The sequence below is a fragment of the Ursus americanus genome, chromosome 13 (assembly GCF_024610735.1).
Source record: "Ursus americanus isolate L20-20 chromosome 13, mUrsAme1.1.p, whole genome shotgun sequence".
Lineage (NCBI taxonomy): Eukaryota > Metazoa > Chordata > Mammalia > Carnivora > Ursidae > Ursus > Ursus americanus.
In genome coordinates this window covers 9,335,567-9,357,699 of record NC_142139.1, presented here as the reverse complement: position 1 = coordinate 9,357,699, position 22,133 = coordinate 9,335,567, and the positions used below count along the sequence as shown (strand labels likewise).

The 22,133-nt window shown below is 35.0% G+C and overlaps 1 pseudogene; it reads right to left on the bottom strand.

Annotated features, from left to right (window-relative positions):
* Positions 1-4,571: 4,571 nt before the first annotated feature.
* LOC123793148 (nucleolar protein 10 pseudogene) lies at positions 4,572-12,988 on the bottom strand (annotated as a pseudogene).
* Between the last annotated feature and the right edge of the window lie 9,145 nt (positions 12,989-22,133).

Here is a 22,133-nt window from a genome sequence, read left to right as displayed (position 1 = left end):
GACTGGTTATTTCAAAACACTCATCAAAGATGTAGTAGAAAAAAAATTCTAAGAACTCTTCAGTGTTCATTTTGTAGATTGTTGTTATAGTAAAGTTAATTTACTTGAAATGAAACAAAACAAAGCAAACTTTGAGACTCAAAGGTACAGCATGCCAATGTTTATATTTCTAGCACTGGTACATTTTTCTCAGTCTCAAACTTTGTAATCATCCATGATTCTTACATCCCTTTAGATCCTACATTCAACCAATCCTTATCATTTTTTTTTCCCTTAAAAAGGCATCTGACATTTATTCACTTTGCTTTATTTCCATCTCTGGCTTCTGCCTGCAGACCCGTATTTCAGTTTTTGATTATGAATTAATCTCCTAATTGAGCTTTCCCTGGCTAAACAAGCTTCCCTATCACTGCCAGATTAGTTTTTCTGAAAATCTATTTTCAATAGCTCATTTTTGACCCAAAATTATAAAAAACATAAATAAAAAGCTGCTTGCAAATACCGGTAAACAGGTTTAAAAAGAAAGCTCCAAATTGAGCAAGTTTATTTGCAACATGTTTGAGTGATTATTTTTTAAACTGGTTACTACAAAAGGAATGCTTGCAACTTACAAGCAAAACACTCCAAAGAAAAATAGGAAAATGTCATAAGTGGTAATTCACAAATGAAGAAATATAAACAGACAATGCACATGAAAAAAAAAACTGTAAGTTGATAATAATGGAAATGTGAATTAAAATACAGCTCGTACCCTATGACCCAGCCATTGCACTACTGGGTGTTTACCCCAAAGATACAGACATAGTAAAGAGAAGGGCCATATGCACCCCAATGTTCATAGCAGCATTGTCCACAATAGCTAAATCGTGGAAGGAGCCGAGATGCCCTTCAACAGATGACTGGATTAAGAAGTTGTGGTCCATATATACAATGGAATATTACTCAGCTATCAGAAAGAACGAGTTCTCAACATTTGCTGCAACATGGACGGCACTGGAGGAGATAATGCTAAGTGAAATAAGTCAAGCAGAGAAAGACAACTATCATATGATTTCTCTCATCTATGGAACATAAGAACTAGGATGATTGGTAGGGGAAGAAAGGGATAAAGAAAGGAGGGGTAATCAGAAGGAAGAATGAAACATGAGAGACTATGGACTATGAGAAACAAACTGAGGGCCTCAGAGGGGAGGGGGTTGGGGGAATGGGATAGACCGGTGATGGGTAGTAAGGAGGGCACGTATTGCATGGTGCCCTGGGTGTTATACGCAACTAATGAATCATCGAACTTTACATCGGAAACCGGGGATGTACTGTATGGTGACTAACATAATATAATGAAAAACCATTTAAAAAAAAAAAAATACAGCTCGTTACCTTTCTGTGCTGCCCCAAGAGGGATCCATATGATATTCTGAGTTCCCTTCATAAATTAAAGGGAAATTTTCAAATTGTCTGGAGCCTTTGATATCTCACAAATCAAGGAGGACAATGTCCTCAAAATCTCTTGCAGCAGGACTCCATTTAGATGCACCACACTTGACTTCCAAATGGAACAATACATCTACAAAAGAAAAGAGATAGTATCTATATCATAAGCCTGAAGAGAACCTGGGAGAAGATTCTGCTGGCAGCTTGTGCCATTGAAAACGCAGCTGATATCAGTGCCATATCCTCCAGGAATACTGGCTGGTAAGATGCACTGAAGTTTGCTGTGCCACTGGAGTCACTCCTATTGCTGGCCACTCCACTCCTGGAACGTTTGCCAACCAGATCCAGCCTTTGGGAGCTGTGACTTGCAGCAGTGACTGATCCTGGAGCTCACCAGTAGCCTCTTACAGAGGTGTGCTGTGTTAATCTGCCTACTGCTGCTCTCTGTAACACAGACTTTGCTCTGCACTATGTGGACATTGCCATCCCACATGCAACAAAAAGGGAACTCATTCTAAAAGTCTGGTACACGGTAAACGTTGGCCCAGGAAGCTCTGCGCATGTATGGCAGAATCTCCCTTGAACATCCATGGGAGGTAATATGTGATCTCTACTTACAGAGATCCTGAAGAGAGTGAAAAGAACAGGCTGCTGCTGAAAAAGGCTGTGACCAAGAAGGAATTTCAGGGTGAACGGACTGCTCCAGCTCCCTAAATTTCCTACTAACTCAACCTGAAATCTCAGACTGGTCTGAAGGTGTACAGGCTCCCTTTGTGCCTATCCAGTAGTTCCTTTCTGAAAATTAGAGTGCTCAGCCTGTCATGGAAGATTGGTCTGCAAGTTCCACTGCTCAGGCCACTGAATGAGTAGGAATAGCCACTGAGATTTTAACCTCTTCTTCCACAGACTCTTAGACAGAAAATGGAAATAGGGATAATGGAAAATAGTTTTTTTTTCTTTTTCTTTCTTTCTTTCTTTCTTTCTTTCTTTCTTTCTTTCTTTCTTCCTTTTTTTAAATTAGATTTTATTTATTTACTTGAGAAAGAGAGTGAGCAAGAAAGAAAGAGAATGAGCAAGCAGAGGGGAAACAGGAGAAGCAGACTCCACACTGAGCCAAGAGCCCAATGTGGGGCTCGATCCCAGGACTTTGAGAACATGACCTGAGTGGAAGACAGACACTTAACTGACTGAGCCACCCAGGCACTCCTGGAAAATAGTTTCTTAAAAAAGAAAATTCAGCTTATTATTAACTGGCTTTCAAGTAGGTCAAGGTTATGAAGAATGACAATCAGTGAAGGAGTGGAAAAATGGATCCCCTCATGAATACTGCTGAATTGAATGTAAATTAATGCAAATTTTCTAGAGAAAGTGTCCATAATATTTTCTTAAAATTTAAAAATATATATGATCTTTTATCTAGGATTTACACTTTTAGAAATTTATCCTAAGAAATAATGATGCATTTTCCCAAGGTTTATCTGTAAAAACACTTGTCTCAAAAACATTTATGCTGAAAAATGAAATATGAGAGAAAAATAAACAAGCTGGTTTAAAAAGTTATGTAATCTCCATGTGGTAAAATACTTTATGCAATCATCAAAATGATGTAATAGAATACATTGTAGGGATATATATCCAAGGTAGAGTGTTAGGTAACAAAAACAAGTTAATAACTAATATGTACAGTATGAAATCATTTTTAAAGAAAATAAATATGCATAAATAGAAAAAAGTCTCAAAATATATAGCCCAAAATGCTAATAGAATTTTCTGTAGTGATTTTTTCTTTTTTTAAGATTTACTTATTTTAGAAACGGGGGGGAGTGATTGGGAAAGCGTGAGCGGGAGGGGCAGAGGAAGAGGGAGAGAGCATCTCAAGCAGACTGCAGGCTGAGCATAAAGCCCATTGTGGGGGCTTGATATCACGACCCTGAGATCATGACCTGAGCTGGACGCTCAACTCTCTGTACCACCCAGGCACCCTGATCTTTCTTTTTAAATTAAAAAAATATACCTTTCAAAATATGGAACATTTTATGTAAAATGAATTGTTTTTAATTGTAAAAATAAATGACTATTACTTGCACGCTAAAGAGAATACCTGAGGACCACAGTCACTATGGATCCCATTCTTCTGTCGTTTGTCTTTACTTCTCTTCCCTCCCACATAGCCAACCTGGGTCTCTGAATTAACACAATCCCCTTAGTCTGGAGGCTCTCACAGGGAGGACAGATATCCTGGCTGCACAATAATTCTTCAGTATTTGTGTCCATGGTCCTCTTCAACATTCAGCTTCAGGAATGACATAAATAATGTCAATCAGATAAGCCAAATGCCAAATTATCCAGAAAATTAACAAGGAGACAGATTTCGAAGTTAGATTTTCCTCATATTTAACTGAAAGTTATATTTAAGGATAGTGTATGTGTTGTTTAAATGAAGGTTTTTAATAAAATGTCTTCTCCAGCCAGTTTATCTTTAATTAAACTTAAGAAACAAATAAAAAATCTGTATTTAATCTTTTGAAAAGTTAAAAGAATAACCAGTAGCTTCCACTTCTTGTTTCAAGTTGTTATTATCACTAAATTATATTCTCTTGGTATAAAATATATTTTTTAAAAAAATCTCAAACACACACATAAGTAACAAACATATTAACATATACCTATAAACACAAACACGGCAATATATACACATCATATAAGACAGGGATGATACTCCTGAATGGTTTAATCATGAATGGTAGCAGGTGTTATAAGAAAAAAGTTACAGAATATGATCGATCTTCATTTTTAGCGCAGGATAACCTTTCATTTCATGGTATGCATTTCACAGTATTAAAAGACAACAATGTGGTTTACCTGATTAAAATCAGGGGGAAAAGGACAATGTTTATGGAAAGGAACAACGTATGAAAAGCAGCCTGGGGCCATGCACTGACCAGGTGGTGGGGGCCCAGCTTCAAAGTCCTACCCATAAGCACAGGGACAAGTTGTCAAATATTTACCTGTGCAGATATATCAAGAATTTATATGGAACTTTTAAAATGTGCATTCCCTTGTCTGTGTTTAAGAGACTCTAATGATGACCCATTTGGAGAAGTGCTCCTTCCAAATCAGATGTAGGATTGTTTCCAAATTCAATGAAACAGCAGTTCTCTTCTGTATCTTGACTTCAGGTGACCGCTGAATGACAAAATATTTCCCTCTCTTGGTGCAGTTTCTCAGCCTCCTGTTGCTTCTGCCGTTCAGAACTTTTTAACATGAATGTCAATTGTTTGCTGACAACCATGGCTTCTGATACACTCAATGCCCCATTTTTTGCTTCAAGTTTCAAATGATCTTCAAGGGTTTTATTCATCAGCTTCTGCTTTGTGGCAGAATCTTTGTAGCTTCTGATTTCTCCTGCTTTGACATCATAAAACTGGGGATTGAGGACTGTCTGCTGGTTCTTCCTCAGTCGTTCTTGCTGCTTTTTCCTCTTGTTGGAAAAGTCTGTGCTGTTTCCTGACCTCTTCAACTCAGTCTTTTTCATCATCTGAATTCTTAGAACTTTCTGCATCACTCGGTTTTCCTTTTAGTTCTTCCTTCTCTTCTTTTTCATAAAGTATTTGTTGCTCTAAGAATTTTCTTCATTAACTTTTTAAACAACTGGATTCAAAAACTAAAATTCTTTACTTTCTTTGTCTACTTTGAAGTCAGTGTTCTCAAACAACTTAAACCAATCATTGGTGAGAATATTAGAAGGGCTTTTTGTTTCCTTTTTCCATGTAGATTTTTGCTTCTCTTCCTCTCCCTCAATTATTTTAAGTGTCAGCTCTTTGTTAACTTTTGGCAACCCTTTAATTGGACTCTGTGCACATCATCTATCTTCTATCAGATCTTATTTTTCCTGTATTCTTCATAAGCAAATCACTTTACTATCAATTTCACTCATGACACAGTCTTACATCCATGAAAAATCCATGCATATACGGCTGGTAAAAATGAGATGTATGAGCCCTAAATTTTTAGGGTCTGTCTTAGTGACAAATTTGTAATCATCATAAACTGCTTTTTGGATTCTCTTATAATTCTTCTGTTGAGTTGCCTAAAAAGAAACACCACCTGGGAGCAGAACTTAAAACTAGATTACTAGCTTATTATAAAAGGATATAATTCAGGAATGGCCAGATTAAAGAGATGCACAGGGCACAGGAGAGGGAAAGGGCCCAGAGCTTCCATGCCCTCTCCTAGCATGCCACTTCCTTAATCTCTACATGTTTACTAAACCAGAAGTTCCAAGGATATCATATTTTTGTGAACCAAAACATGGAACATGGATGTCATATATAAAAGTATACCTATGGGGACAGTGCAGCAGCTTATTTTAAATTGGAATTGCTTTGGATAGTCTGGGACATATGATTGATTTAGAAACATCTTCAGAGAGTGGTAGAAAAACTGCTTTTCATCTTATGTTCATTACCACCCCCGGGCTTTCAGAGACAATGAAAAAAATTAAGGTAAGAAATTCTTAAGAATTTGAAAGTATCATGACAAAAAAAATCAACAGTAAAGTAATACATCAACATTTTCAAAATGAAATTATAGAACTGAAAATGAGGTGACTTTTTAAAATGCATACCATATGCTAGGTACCTTCTTATATATTAGCTTCTTAAAGATACATATCCACTCCATAGGATATATATAGAAAAGAGTTTAGTCTAGCTAGTTTAGCAGAAATACTAAGGGAAATTAAATATCTCCTGACTCTCTGGGAGAGCTGGAAGAGAACCAGACTTGAAGCTACACTGACAGGGATGGTACAGAAAGGAAAAACTCCCAAATAGGACTTATAAATAAAAATTATTCTGATAAGTTTAAAAAGCATAAAAGAAAGTATTAATAATAGCATCATTAGAAACTAAAAGTACATTAGAAAACATATTGACTGGCTTTTCTCAACTTTGACATATTGACCTTCATCCAATTTCATGGCCATTTTAAGTACCTAAAAGCAATATGTGTCCTTCACACTTGCTGACATTAATTCTAGTTCTAATGACGATTAAGCAAGTGTTACACATTACAAGACAGTCAGCAAAGTGATTATCAGTGGTGGATTGTATTATTTGCTCACACTTATTTGTCTCCTCCCCATCCTTGTCATGCTTCCCCATCTGCAGGGAATATATTCTTTTGCCCCATTGACATTGATTTAGCCATATGACTTTCTTTGGTCAATGGAGTGTGAGTGAATGTGGTACACATTTGCTCAAGTAGAAGTTTTAAATGCCTTGCCTGGGTCGGCTCTGGCCCACCTGAGCGGCTGTCCTCTGCCATGAGAACATCATGTCACAGATGGTGGCTCCTTCTTCAGAAGGGATCCAGGAGCAAGAAGACTCATGGATCTGGGCTGAACCCAGTGGAGCCTAGCAGAGAACAGCCTTCAAATTATACCCACAACAATAAAAAAAATGTGCATTGTGGAAAGTGGCTGCAATTTCGTCACCACCATTTGCAAAAGTTGGCCAATACACAGGTAAGCACAACTTTTTAAAGTGGGTTCAAATTTAGAAGTTACTAAATTTAAAGGGAAAATCCCTAAGATTAAATTAAGACTGAATTAATTTTGCTTCCAGATACCATCCCTAGTAATTTGCCTCTCCCAGCAAAAATAACTTTTAGCAAAAGAAATATAGTCCACAAAGGCCTCAATCTTGTAAGAGAGTATATAGTGTGTATTTCACTTTTTATATAATGTATGAATACCTTTTGAGAATTCCCTAAATTGTATTTATAATTTTTATCAATCATAATCAGTTTCAAATACATACAAAAATAAGATTGAATGTAGAATTCAAAAGCATTGATAATTAGTATGAATTTGTTTTAGAACAATTTCTGTGGACCAAACATTATTATTGTTGGGTATGTTCAAATATAAGGCAAACAGTTTTTTTCTCCTAAAATATTAACTCTCAGATAACCAGATATAGTTACTTTATATCCAGGTCTTACAAAGTCTACTTATTGCTGGTCCTCTCTCTGTTTACTAAATTAGACTAATCAAATTCTGTTTAGGGAAAAAAAATACATAGTCTGAAACCACATGTCACTACTAGTGACTGATTAATTGGTGAGAAAGCAAGAAAAAAAATTTTTAAGCTTCTATTTATTTATTTGACAGAGACAGAACAAGCAGGGGGAGTGGCAGGCAGAGGGAAAAGGAGAAGCAGACTCTCCGCTGAGCAGTGAGCTCGATGTGGGGCTCAATCCCAAGACCCTGAGATCATGATCTGAGCTGAAGGCAGACGCTTAACCAACTCAACCACCCATGCACCCTATGAAAAAAAATTGATACAGATTTCTTCATTACTCTAGTGAGCATGACTTCATAATTCCAAGTGTTTGATTGTAAATACGCCTTTTAAAATTTACTTAAAAAGCAAAGCAGAAAGTGGTTGTGTTGGGGAGATCATGAATGCATATACATAGAACAATATAAAAAAACAAATGTACTCATGTTTTGTGGTTGTATACTTTTAGGATAAAGTTTCCAGTGAGAATATCATATACAGATCCAAAATGTGTTTTATCTAAAAAAAAATGTGGGCCAGTAAAATGATGTGCTTTTGACAAATGCATGAGAGGGAAGATACAACAAGCAACTGTACTGATGATGAGACTATTTTAGAAGATGCATATCGAGAGCTTGACTAAAATATTTTCAAGAAATGTGAAAAGCATATTTCTATCTTAATAAGGTAATTATATGACTTGTGATTTTGAATATATTTCATAACTTATTTAATAAATTAAATATTAAAAGCTGATATTTCACCATTTTATACCCTAATTAAACATTAATATGGTAGAGTGAGTTTTAAAAAAACTCCTTTTGAATCTTGTGAATAGAATACAGGGGTTAACTCATAGTAGGAATGTATGGTACCGAACTCCATTTTGACCCATTTCCTTTTAATATTGACTAACTACTATTAATTAATCTCTCATACCTTTCCCATCCAAGATCAGTTCACTCATTTACTAATCAATTAACAAGTCCAGAATGCAATTTACAAGGAAAAAAAATGTCCGTCTCTCCTAACACCAGAAGCCTAAAGGTTCAATGGAAAGGCAGAGGTCTTTAATCATTCTAACATATGTGATTATTTTTTTCTTTTGATTAATGAAGAAGCAGCCAGAATTCAAGAGCCAAAGAGTAAGCTGTCACCTCAGGCTCAGAGGTGCTTTGCTAATTAGGACATTGCTGAGCCCAATTAGACAAGTAACGGTTTGACTACTCTCATTGGTAAAAGGGGACAGGCTAAATTGGTTTCCTGCAAACACACTGAAAAATGAATCTTCATTAGATCCATAAAGGCACATTTCTTTGAAAAATGGCAACAACAACAAAAGGAAGACTACATAATTCCTTTTGGGGATCTTTTTCCCCATGGTTCTAATGTTCCAAAATTAGAGGTTGACTTTTACTAATAGGTGAGGACACACAAATAGAAAGTACTTTCCCATTGAATTGTGAGTGGATTGATATGAGCCCATGTGGGTTAATCCTTCCAGAATAATAGTTAATAGGACTGTCAAAGTTACATCAGAAACTCACACCCATGTTCTTTCCAGAAAAACATGGAAGAAATAAGAATCCAATGATTCTCTTGGAGCCTACCTACAAAAATTTAACTTTGAGCCCTTCAGGTTAGCTTGTTCCAGTACTTTAATTTAAAGGATCAGTCTTTTTAAGAAGCACTTGTGGTTTTGGACAACTCGATCTAAAAATATTCTAAAAATTAAATATTTTTATAAATTTGACTGACTCCTACTCTCACCTCTTTTCCTGTGCTACTGATTCCCATGCCAGACAAACCATCCCCAGCTAATAATCCCTTGTTTTTCATATCTGTGAGAGTGTATCATACATACGTGATGACTATACTCTAGAGCTTCCCTCTTTGAAGTGTGGTCTGTGGTCAAGTTCACAGAAGAACTGATTAGAAATGCACTCATAGGCTGCACTCAGACTTACTCTATTAGAATCTGCATTTTTAAGATGATTGGTTTTCACTTTTGAAGTCTGAGAAACATTCCTCTTGGTATTTCTTTATTGTTACTCTTTAGAACAATAGTTTTCAGCCCAAGCTGCACATTAGAATCACCTGGGAGACTTTCAAAATCCATAGTCCTTTGACCAGACCTCATACCTGACTATATCAGAATCGGTAAAGTGGCCCAGGCATCAGTATATTTTAAAGATCCCCAGATGATCCCAATGTGCAATCAATGTTGAAATCCTTTAGTGTGAATCAGAATCACGTGGTGGGATTCTTTTTTTTAAATTTAAATTCAATTAGCCAACATATAGTACACATTAGTTTCAGATGTAGAGTTCAATAATTCATCTGTTGTGCATGGTGGGATTCTTAAAACAGATTCTGGCCTCTAAATGCCCAGCATTTCTGATTTAGTAGTAATAAGTGGGGTCTAAAATGCATCTTGAACAAATTCCAGATTTCTGGTGCTTGCTGCCCCAGTGGCCATGCTATGAGAAATACAAACTTAGAGGAGGTGACTCAAAGGTAGAAATTTCAAAAATCGTTGTCTAGGGAAAAGGTTTCCAGCCTATCTCCTGCTATCACCTTATCAATAAATTGATGAACTCAATATTTATGACATGTCTGACACTGTGAACTCCTTTCTTCTGAAACCTATATTACTACCATTCTCCAAAATCCCAATCACAGAACCACAACATAGAATTTTTTCACTTTTAAAGGGTCAAACTTCATGCTAGGTTGATAGACTTGAATACAACACAACCAGGCTTGCCAATGTGCCAATGTGCTCCTCTTTCTGGATTTTTAATGTCACTAAATGATATCACCATTTACCTCAGCTATCTACTCTATCAGGTATGTATCCGAGTCATTTTTTATTATTTTTTCTCTTTTACCTTATGTCCAATATGCCAACAAGTTCTACTGATCATTTTCCTGTAACACCTTTAATCTTATCTCCTCCTTACCTTATTAACCAGGAGCAATCAGCTTAGTCTATCTCTTTGCAGGTGATTGTATCTTTCCCTAGTCTTATCCAGTCAGGCATTGACTGAATTCCTAAAATATAAACTGCTTTGCACACACAAATCTTGCTCTCACAATCAAGAAGTGCCAATAGTTCTCCATTACTCAAAATAAAGTCCAAAATAAATATGACATTCAGAAGAATACTTCTACAATCTCATCTTCTTCAACCCGCCTTTCCAGTCTGTCTCCCACAGCTTTCCTTCATAAGCCTGCTGAATTTCCAAACCCACTGAATCTCTAATGATTCCACAAACATGCTATTTATTCCCATTCATATGTATACACACACACATATATATAACTAGAATATATAAAACATATAATATATACTATATTGCATATATATGCAACTAGAATATGTAATCTATATTCTATGTAGTTCAATATACTTCTGAAGTATGTAAGTAGAAACCCTGTTCACTCTTCCTTTAAAATCCAACTCAGTCTTCGAGACTCAGATCTCTTATTGCCTCAAATACAAAGTCTTCTTCAATACCCTCAAATAGAATTAATAACTCATCCCATTTTACCATTTTACATTTTTCTATTGTTAGTTTTACATCCATATGTCTTTCTTCACTCATAATAGCATCCCTTACAGCATTTAGCAGGATGTGGCTCTCAATAAAAATTGTTGAATTTGTTATTATATAAGTGGCAGAATTATCAAATAATAATTCCCTGTCCTTCAAGAGTGTTACTATGCCCCACTTTAAGTATATACAAAAAAGGCAGAATCAGGGAAAATTCACTCTCCCATGTAGGTGGGCAATTCTTTTCCATTAGAAGTTCATGTGGATTAGAAATCCTGATAATATACTGCCATTATCAGTTACTACAATATTGCTATAAAAGTTCCAACTGGGATTCTGAAGCTATATTTTGATCCATTTCTGTTATGAGAAAAAATTGGATAGGACAAGGATGGAGAAAAGTTCTGTTTTCATTAGGTAAGAGCTATATTCCTGTGATCCCTAAAAATAATTTTTTAAAAATGATCATCTGTTTTTTGTCAGTTTCAAATACAGTTCTTTCATATACATTTTCACATCAACATTGAGATTAAGAAAGAAAATGTTCCTAATTTTTCCAAGTAACAAACTGAGACACAAGGAAACTAAATAATTTCCATGTCAGGTAATTAGTGACAAGATTAAGATGTAGCCAGTAGTTTGCTTCTTGACACACCAGAATACTTTACAGCCAATAGCTGCTTTCCATTTCAATTATGTATCTAATTTAGAGCATGCTGAGAGAATGACAAGTAATAGGATAGGTTTGTTATGTTACTGAAGTTCAGAACTGGAGGAATCAACTACAGTAAGTAAAACCAACTGGACAGAAATAGATTAAACTAGAAAAAATTTACAAATTACCAATAGCAATTTAGTAATTTAATTTAGTAAATCTTTAGTAATTACTGATAATAATTTGACAAACATATTTCAAGAAAAATAAGTGAAACTTACTGCTTAAAAGGGTCATTTGTTATACACCACAGTTAAATGTCAGCATGAGTCACAGTAAGAAAAGAAAAAACAACACTTAAACTAGTTCAGAAGCTACTCAGCTAATATTGTGATATAACCACATAAATTAATTTAGAAACAACCAAATTATGCAGAATTTAGGTAATAAGAATACTGTGTGTGTGTATCCTCATAAAGTTCATTATATCCTTCCTTGCCTTAATTATAATTAAGACTTTACTTGATGACTCAGGGCAATTATTTTACATCAGTTGTGGACTGCAGTGTGGAACCATTTTTCTCCCTCCCCATCCTAGACTTAATTCTATGTGTAAGGCATATCTTGCTTTTTTACCAAAAATTCTGCCAGACATCTATGTTGGTCTAATTTCAGTTATGTCATTTTCTCTTACAATAAAGTGACCAGTCATTTGTTATTGTTGTCAGAGTCTCTGTTTCTTCGTTATCCCATGGCTTTTTTCCACTTTCTAGTTGTAAATCTGAATGAATTTAAGAATTATCAGGAGATTTCAGAAAACCAAGCCTTAGAACTATCAGAAAAATATTGTCAAATACAGAGATTTGCTTTTTTCATTTTCACTTGAGAAACCAGTGAGAGGAGAAAACCCAGTGAAAGAACTGTATCCACCCCAAGAATGGTCAGTCACGCTGGAGATAGAATCACAAAGGGATTCTAATTTGGCCTAAAAAGGCCATCCTGGGCTATTCTGAGTATCTTGGATATAAGGAAACAAATGTGACCTGGTGGGTGATTGGGACCTATGGGTTGGCTATTTTGGGAAGAAAACAGATTTTAGAACCTGAGACAGGCCCTGAGGTTAGGGGTGTAGGTTTAAAGGAGCCACTCTCTGAGAGGATAAGATGAGATTGTACTCCAGATGGAAATAAGACTAACAAAGACAGGCAGCCCATGCAGGATCTTTTAGAGGTTATGCTTTTTCTTGAACATCAGAATCCAGTCTTAGGTTTCTTACCCATCGTCATACCATTATACTAGACTACAATTCCCTCTGGTTGTCATGAAATCTTCACTGAGTCTGTAATCTGTTGTTCTTGGTGGAGTTATGAGAAATTATGGGAGAGGGCAGTAAAGAGAGGTAGGGCTTTCCTCATATGACAACTGCAACACAATAATAAAAGGATAGTGGCACTGGTGTTTTGGGGGGTAGTTACAATAAAGTGAGTGGTGGCCCCAGGCAGTGCTGAGAGTGGCAAGGAACAGAAAGCTGTGTGGAGAAGAAATTGCTACTTGGTTTAACTCAAGAAATATATGATATATACCTTTTTTCTACTGCCAACTATACCATAGAAAGATGACCCTTAATAGAAGAGGTCACAAGTTATAATTTGAACTATAATAAATAGACTTTATGACTACTATATTTTATTAACTTTATAGTGCTTTACTGATTTGTTCAAGTTTACTTCTGAAGTCTGAGGCTGCTGTAAAGCTCCTATTTTTTTTAGTGATCACTTTAAGCACAAATATAGTCATACAGCTTTGCCAAAGCTAAACAAAAAACAAAAATCTGGGGTACTCTGGAAAGAAATTGTCTGCTGCTTGAGATTTACAGTTAATAACCACACACACACATACACACACACACACATGGACTTCATAAAGAATATGCAGTTTGCTATAGATCATTTCCCTATTTTCATAATATGCACATTTAGATATTTTGCTGGTCTAAATTATCCTTATCTGTTAAAAGCATACATTCTGCTCTTCCCAAGCAAATTGTTGTAAAAAATATTTAAATGTCTAAGGTGAGTTACAGTACACTCGAGGTACATTTTAAGAATATTATTTCTCTCTGGTAGCTTTTACAATCTATTAGGGAAGTACAGTCTAGGTGCTATTAATCATTAACTAGAATAAATTGAAGGACGGTACTGAAATTGCAACACAAGGATTAGTTCTCTGCTAGGTATTAGAAAATAGAGTCAGACTTTGAAATTCTTGGTATCTTTAAGTATGTATCCTTTTCGAACCCAACTTCAAAATGGAGTTTTGCTGTTTTTTAGTCTATAGCTGTACTGTCTAATATGGTAGCCACTAGTCATATATGGCTATTGGAGTATAAATTTAAATTAATTATAATTTTAAAAAGTTAAAATGTTCCTTAGTCATACTAGCCATATATTTCACATGCTAAACAGCTGCATTTGGGTAGTGGCTACCATATTGGACAGTGCAGATTCAGAACATTTCTAATCTCAGGATATTCAGTTGAATAGTGCTGGTGTATAGTATGATTTTCTTTTTTCCTTTCTTCCTTTTCTTCTACATTGTCCAGGTACACACTAAAATGTAAGCCATTATTATAGCATTTGTGAATGGCATATCCCAATATTCTGGCTATCTAAAATGGAAAACAGCTTAGTAATACAAACACATTTTCCCCATTTTCTTTCTTGGATTTAAGATCAATAAACTTTAAATGCATTCAGAGGTCATTCAGTCCTCATGTATAGCTAGGTTATGACCATGCCCCTGAGAAAAGGAAATCCAGTTGTTTATTCTTTGCATATGCTGGTATATTTTTCTTGGATTCACAGAACCTTAGGAAATGATAATAAACAACTTAGGAAATAACACACACTTATAACAAAAGTACATTCTCATCCCTTTCTAGGGAACAGGAGAGCATTTGCTCATGGAAGCATCAAATAATTCCATGAATTAGAGATCCTTGTATTAACTTCAGGCCTCTTCTGTGAATTCCCAATGGGATCAAATTTAAATAGCTCCCAACTTCTCACCATGTCCCCATTAGGACAAATGTAAAGTCTTTGTTGGTATTATTTCCTTTCCCTTCCCCGGGTAATTGCATTTTGAAAATGTAATCAAGATTAGAAATTAACTTCAATCAGAGATGTGATTTAGTTAAGCAGGAATACTTAGTACAACCAAGTAAAAAATATCCTATTTGAAGATGAGAAATCTATTAACTGGTTTGAGGCATTATCATTAATGTAACGGACTGTGGATATACAAGTTCTAGTTTGAGCTCCAGCCTAGTATAGCCACAGGGCTGTTGAGATTTTTTGGAGTCCTAGAGTAAATAAAAAATGACCAAAATTTTGCAGGATTCTAGGGAGGTGTGGGAAAAGAGAAATACACCAGAAGTTTAGCTGTGGATTAGTTGTGCCTAGAGTACTCAGCAATTAGGATTTCTGATAAGACTGAAAACAATGTCATGTCACTAATTTGGATTATCAGTATGTCTTGGAGGCAGTGGCCAACCTATTGAAATTTCTAGTGACCATGTGTCCCTGATGCAGTCCTCAGCCCCCATATACGTTTCCCTCATTAGTCATCTTATATTACCTTAATTGTTTTCAGAGGTCTGGTTGACCCAAATACCATGACTTCAATGTCTCACATAAAGAACGTAGCATTATCATTGAATAAAAATGCCATGTTGCACTCACTTTGAATACCGTGCAGTTAAGATCTGATGTATGGTTAATATGGTTTGTATGAATGAGTTCCTTGTATTGGTGAAGAACACAAGGAAACCATCCATACAAATCACAGTTGCTGCTCTTGCCGATAGATTTTTGGGGAGTTTAGAGAAGCTACCTCAGGCAAATTTGTGGCAGAGACCCTGCAAATTACCTCTTTCTTAGAAGACTGCTTAACATACTCACATCACTTCATGACAATGCTTGAGATGTTACCCAGCTGAACTTTACTTGGCAAAAGAAACTTTCTTGTTATAGGAAGTCTTCTCAGAAGATTAAAATGAGCAGTACAATAAGCTTGTAGAAATTATTTTAGCTAAATTTTTCCTGTACAAAGACTTTGTCCATATCATCTAAACCATGGCAACACTGGGATTATTGAACATTAAGGGAGGGAAATTAGTTGGAAAACTAGTTTGCAGCAGGAGCATTTTATTTATTCTGTAGTCCAGAATAGGGAGGCTCAGTGGCATAACAGAAGAGAGTGACCAGGAGTTGCTGTAGGATTGCTCCATGTATATCAGATCTGTGATTTGGCAGGCCCAAAGACCCTGTTAGCTAGCTAGGGGAATCAAAGAATATTGATGAACAAATTGTCTTGATCCTCTCTGACAGCCTCACACATGCTAGTATTAGTAAACACTTGAATCACTTAAGCCTAACAATAAAAAAAAAAAGACTTATTTATTGGGAAAAGAGCAGGCTCATTCCTATATACTATATGCCATGTGTATAAGGCCATCCCAAGTACCATATATTTAAGCATTTTAAAGTTATACATTAGAATAACAAACTGTTAATTCAAATATTCCCCTCTAGATAAATATATCTTCCTAATTAAAATACGTATAAAATTATTGTTTTTATGATACTGAAATTTGGCACAAAAAAATCAAAGACGACTAAACTTGTTATTATTGATCACTTTTTGATGTTCTATTGATGAGACAACAATGTTTGAGTAATAAATGGAATGCTAATAATTTATAAATGATTTTATATTTATCCCATAAAATTTATTTCTTATCTTACATATAGCAAAACCACTATTCTGTAATAATCAAGATATTCATGTAACACTTTTGCCCCTGTGGTGGGAGGAATTCTAAGATGACCCCTCAAAAGTCCTAGCCCCTGATGTACCAGTTATTGCATTCAAACAAACACTAATCTAGGTATTGCTGGGAAGGGGTTCTGCAAATGTAATTAAGATCCAAAATCAACTGACCTTAAAATAGGGAGATTATTTGTGTTGGGCCTGATACAATTACATAATCCCTTTAAAAGCTGAAGGCTGGTCAAAGAGAAATCAGAAAGACTCAAAGCATGAAAAGAAGTTATTTCATCAATGCCAACTTCTACATGGATTAGGCCACATGACAAGGACTGCAGGTTGCCTCTGGAACAGAGAGCAGCCCCTAGCTGACAGCCAACATGGAGATGGGGACCTCAGTCCAATAGGCCCCACCTCCAAAAGAATGAACTTAGAAACACTTTTTCCCAAGTCTCCAGATGAGAACTCAGTCTGGCCAACATCTTGATACCAGCCTTGTAATACTCTGAGAACTCAGCCACGCTGTGCTGGACTTCTGAACTATACAACTAAGAGCTAACACATTGAGTGTTGTTTGAAGCCACTAATTTGTGGTAATTTGTTATGTATCAAGAGTAAACTAATACGCCTTCATTAAGATACTATATTGATGACATTTTTAGAACAATGTGATTGAATGCCACTTTGTTTTTTAAATCTTGGCTTAGCATTTTGTCGCAAAGAGATTAGAAGATCTGGTTTGGTTTATTTTGATACATGGCTTTACTCACTGATAGTTAATAAAGATATCTCACAAAGATATGTAAATCTTGGCTGAACTTGTTAAATAATTATACTTACTTTTACTTCTATCCATCCATTATACAAAAGGCTTTTGCTGAAATTCAGGTAGCAAATTTTGTATTTCCTAATGTTAGTCAGTTATCCTTGAAACTAATCAGAAGATATCATAGTTTTGTATTTGTAATAAATCTTTTCAAAATTAAAACTTTTCATTTATAAGATTTTAAATAGCTTTGAAAATTCGCTTGCCAAGTTTTTTACATTTTCAAAATCTGTGACATTTTCAGCAGCAAAAATCATATCATGCAAAGTTTTTCCTAATATGCATATCCATTTGCTATCTCTGTATTTTTGCTTGAAAAGCATTTGCTTACTCAGCTCTTTGTTTAAATTCATCATCATTTTGAAGGGAAAGATTAAGTTTTTTGTTTTGTTTTTAACTGAAAGTAACTTCTTGGGAGTATACCACAGCCAGCCAGTGGTTATTACAGACAAAAAAAAAAAAAAAAAAAAAAGGAAGGAAGGAAGGAAGGAAGGAAGGAAGGAAGGAAGGAAGGAAGGAAATAAATGTGGAACTCATCTTTTTTGTAAAATAAATCTGTTTGGCTCATCTTTAAGTCCTTTGCCATGAACTAGCCAGTAAACGTCTATAAATACCAAAGATTTTCCTGATCATCTACATCTTACTATGAAATATTACACTATCTTACTCCTTAAGAAAATGAATCCATAAATCCTTTTTATTGGGAACATGTAAACTGTAATGTGTCTCAAAATGGTGAAAGCAAATGCACAAAAAAGAAAATCTCTTAGGTATATGAATAGTTTTTAAAATAAATGATGCTTGGCTTACTAGATAGCCCCATGAAAAAAGACAAAGTGTGAACAAATATAAAAATTAATTCGAAGGAGGTATAAATCTAAAAAAACCCACAAATATTTTAGATGATAACGTGAGAGAGTATCTTCACCATCATGAGAGTAGGCAAAAATTTATTAAACAGACACACACATAAAGAACTAACCATTAAAGACTGATAAATTGGACTTGACTAATATTAAGAACTTGTGTTTACCAAAAGATGCCAGTAAGAAAGTGAAAAAGGCAAGCCACAGAGTGGGAGAAGGTATTTGTATTATATTTACCTGAAAAAGGACTGACAAAGTCTTCATATCAAGAATATATTAGAAATGATAAAAAAAATAAGAAAATACAGATCATCTAAATGGGCAAAAGACCTAAAAGATGTTTTGAAAAAAATGGTTCCCAAATGGTCAATACATATATGAAGAAATGATCAATCTCATTGGTAATCAAAGAAATAAAAGTTAAAATCACAGTTATATATTACCATATATCCATTAAAATGGCTAAAATGAAAGAAAATAATAATGACTTTTGGTAAGAATGAAGCAACTGGAATACTCATGATCTGCTGGCAGGAGTATAAACTAGAACAAGCACTTTGGAAAACAAAAGTACACACCCTATAACCCAATAATCCCACCTCTAGATATACACTTGCCAGAAATGTGCATATATTCACAAAGACACAAAAGTTGTTAGAACAGAATTATTTCTAAAAACCCCAAAATTGAAAGATCATAAATTTTCACTAGCATTACAATAAATGGATAAATTACAGTAAATGAAAACAAATGATATATTTACATAATGGAGCAATAAACAGTCGCTAAAATGAACAAAGTCTTTCGAACGACTTGGAAGAAATCTTATAAACATAATGTTGAGCAAAAGAAATTAGCCACAAATAAATATGGACTGCATGATTCCATGTATATAAAGTTCAAAAGCAGGCAAAACTAAGCTATGGTAATTGGAGTCAGAAAAGTGTTTACTTTTAGAGGAAGGGAAAGATGAGAATGAGAAGGAACCTGAGGAGCTTCTTGAGCTGTTGGTGATATTCCATTATCAATTTGGGTGTGTTCACTTTGTAAAAATTCACCAAGCTGAACAATGATTTGTGTACTTTACATATATTTCAACAAAGAGTTACTTAAAAAAACAAGGAGAAGAAAAATACCACCACTGGTATCTCCTATTAGTCCCTCAAAACCCCCAAATACTAAACATTGCATCGAAGTATATAAACCAGATGAGGAGTTGAGGTCAATGGGGTATGAAATATCAAGACAACTTAACTCCTTTCTATCTTATATCCAAACATATGCACATAAAACATCATAAGAATTTCTTCTTTTACCTCAATGGGTTGCTTTGCATACTTCCTGAGAAGTGCACACTCCACTGTAGAGACCATTAGGATATAGAAGGGATTCGTGGAATTGAGCATGTGTACCACACTGGTCACATGGGGGGAGCAGTGGTGGGCAGTCTTCTCACTAAATTCATCCCTCAATTTTTGTTATCCCAAGTGCTCCTCTGTGATCCATCGGTCTCAGAGGGGTTATATCAGAAGCAGAGGTCTACATTTCTTTACTCAACCATTTTATCATACTTACTGAGCAGAGTTTCATAACAAGAGGAACTGAAATATTCTTACAGGTTGTTTTCTTATCTATTACTTCTTATTTTAAAAAGAGAACTTTTATTAAATATTTGTGTGAAATTGAATCTTTCTCTTCTACCTTAACTTTTCTGAATCAGTAATGACCTGTTTTAAATACTGGGAACTCAGAGTAATATTACAGTATTATAGTTCAGCTTTCATTATCAATTTTTAAGTCTTTATGACTGGCATGGGAACCAAACCTCCATTTTCAACTTTGTTTACAAGGATTAATGTTTTCCAAGTTTCTAACTGACCTACAAATTAACCTTTTTAGAACAAAGTCAATTTGTAAATTAGGGATTTCTTATGCAATTAAATTGTGGAAAATGTAAAAAACAAAAACATATTTTTTGCTATTTAAATGTATTTAAAACGTATTTCAAATATATTTAAAATATCATAGGAATGGCATAGGTAGGGATCATTTTCTGAGATTAAGGCAAATTAATTATCTTCAATCTGGGATGAGACGACTAACAAAGTCAGGAATAGAATAGTAAATGAAAATTGAGAATTTTTCCTAATCCAAGAATAATATAAGGTCAACGCAGGATTATGTATAAGTAAATCTCCATTATTTTAGCTGGAGAGTAGTTTTAGATTCAGTGAAATATCACAATGAATGAAAAACATCTTTTTAAAAATAGAAGCTATAGATCAAGCCAGGCAGATAACATTGTTCCTTCTGATTGTTTTGTTTTATATAACTTAGTAGGATTTCTTGACATTTAAAATGTCTTCAACCACTTCATTGAAAATAATTAAATGCAGCTGTTGAGAACAAACGTTTTGAAATCAGAACTTTATTCAAATCTCAATTCTACTATTTTCCAGTGGTTGACTTTTGACAAATTCTTTGACCTTGCTGGGTGTCAGTCTCCCAACCTGTGAAATGGAGGTAAGGACATCTCTATCTTGTGGACATTGTGAGGATTAAATGAGATAACCCATTTAAAGCATTTGGCACAGTGCCTGGAATATTCTAAGTGTTTAATAGATAGTGTTCTCTGTAAATCTTTATATTTAGTGTGGGTTTAATGTTGTCATTTGCTTTTATTTGTGGTAAGGAAACAGGAAAGGTTAACTTTGGATCATGTTTTCTCTTCACTGATATTTAAATTATCATATTCAGCTGTAGGGAAATAAGAACCCTTCGTTCAAGCACAATGAAAATCATGATCTCATTCAAAAAAGTGGAAGAAGTGGCTGCTTTATTCAATAAACAGAAATTGCTATAAAACAAGGTAACCCTCAATTATGTCTTCCATGCAGATGACATAGTTGATAAAAATGCACACTGGAGAAACTGGCTTTACCATGTTTTTCCAAAAATTTGTTACACCTAGTTACAAGGTGCTAGCTCGTATGGAACCACTGATGTTGCTTCTTTGCTTTTGTTGCTTTCTGTGAAAGATGTAAAATCTACACCTTAAAATCTGTGCTATTAATAGATTTCAAATAAAAATGGAAGGGAAAAGGAAAGCATTTGTGCTTGAGCTGAGCTTGTGAGTGGGAATTGGGGAAAAACAGAGGTGAAAGGGGCAGAGATCAGCAATAGGGACAACCCTGTTCTGTTCTGTAACATTAAAAATCCAGATGACAATTTAAAAGAACAAGTCCAGGTTTTCAAACAGTGCCAACAATGATGGTTTTAACTTCGAAAACACTGATTGTTTTCTCAGGATTGGGGGGTTTGTTTCACATCTGAGTATCCCTGTATATCTATTGTCCTTCTGGGCCACTCAGCTCTCCCTGCCAGATGTTAATTCATTTCCTCTCCTTCTTCCAAGCATCTTCTGGCCACTGAAACCACCCAACACCACATCTCTCCATGCTCTTCACTTTCACTTCAATCAGCGGGAAAGTCCTTGATCTCCTGATAACTTGTTGAAAAACAAAACAATTCTATGGGTTATTTTGTTTTGATTTTCAAAATTAGAAGGATTAAAGGGCTACTGATGTAAAGTAAGCAATAGAAAAGAATGAAAACAGAGGCTTTGTTGACCTGCAATGACAGGATATAATATGCAGAAAATGATTTCTTTATCCTTATACAAGCCATCTGTGGTTGCACGAAGCCTTTTCAAATGTGTTAAAAGAACTTTCTTCCTTTATCTTGCATGATGTCATTTGTTTCAAGTATGATTTTTAATGACATCAACCCAAGAAGAATAATTCTTTATAATCAGATTAACACTCCATCATCTCTCTTTTTTTAAATAGTTAAGAACCACTTAAAATGGCTGGATTGGTGATTGAGTACTGGAAAGTTTGCTGAGTG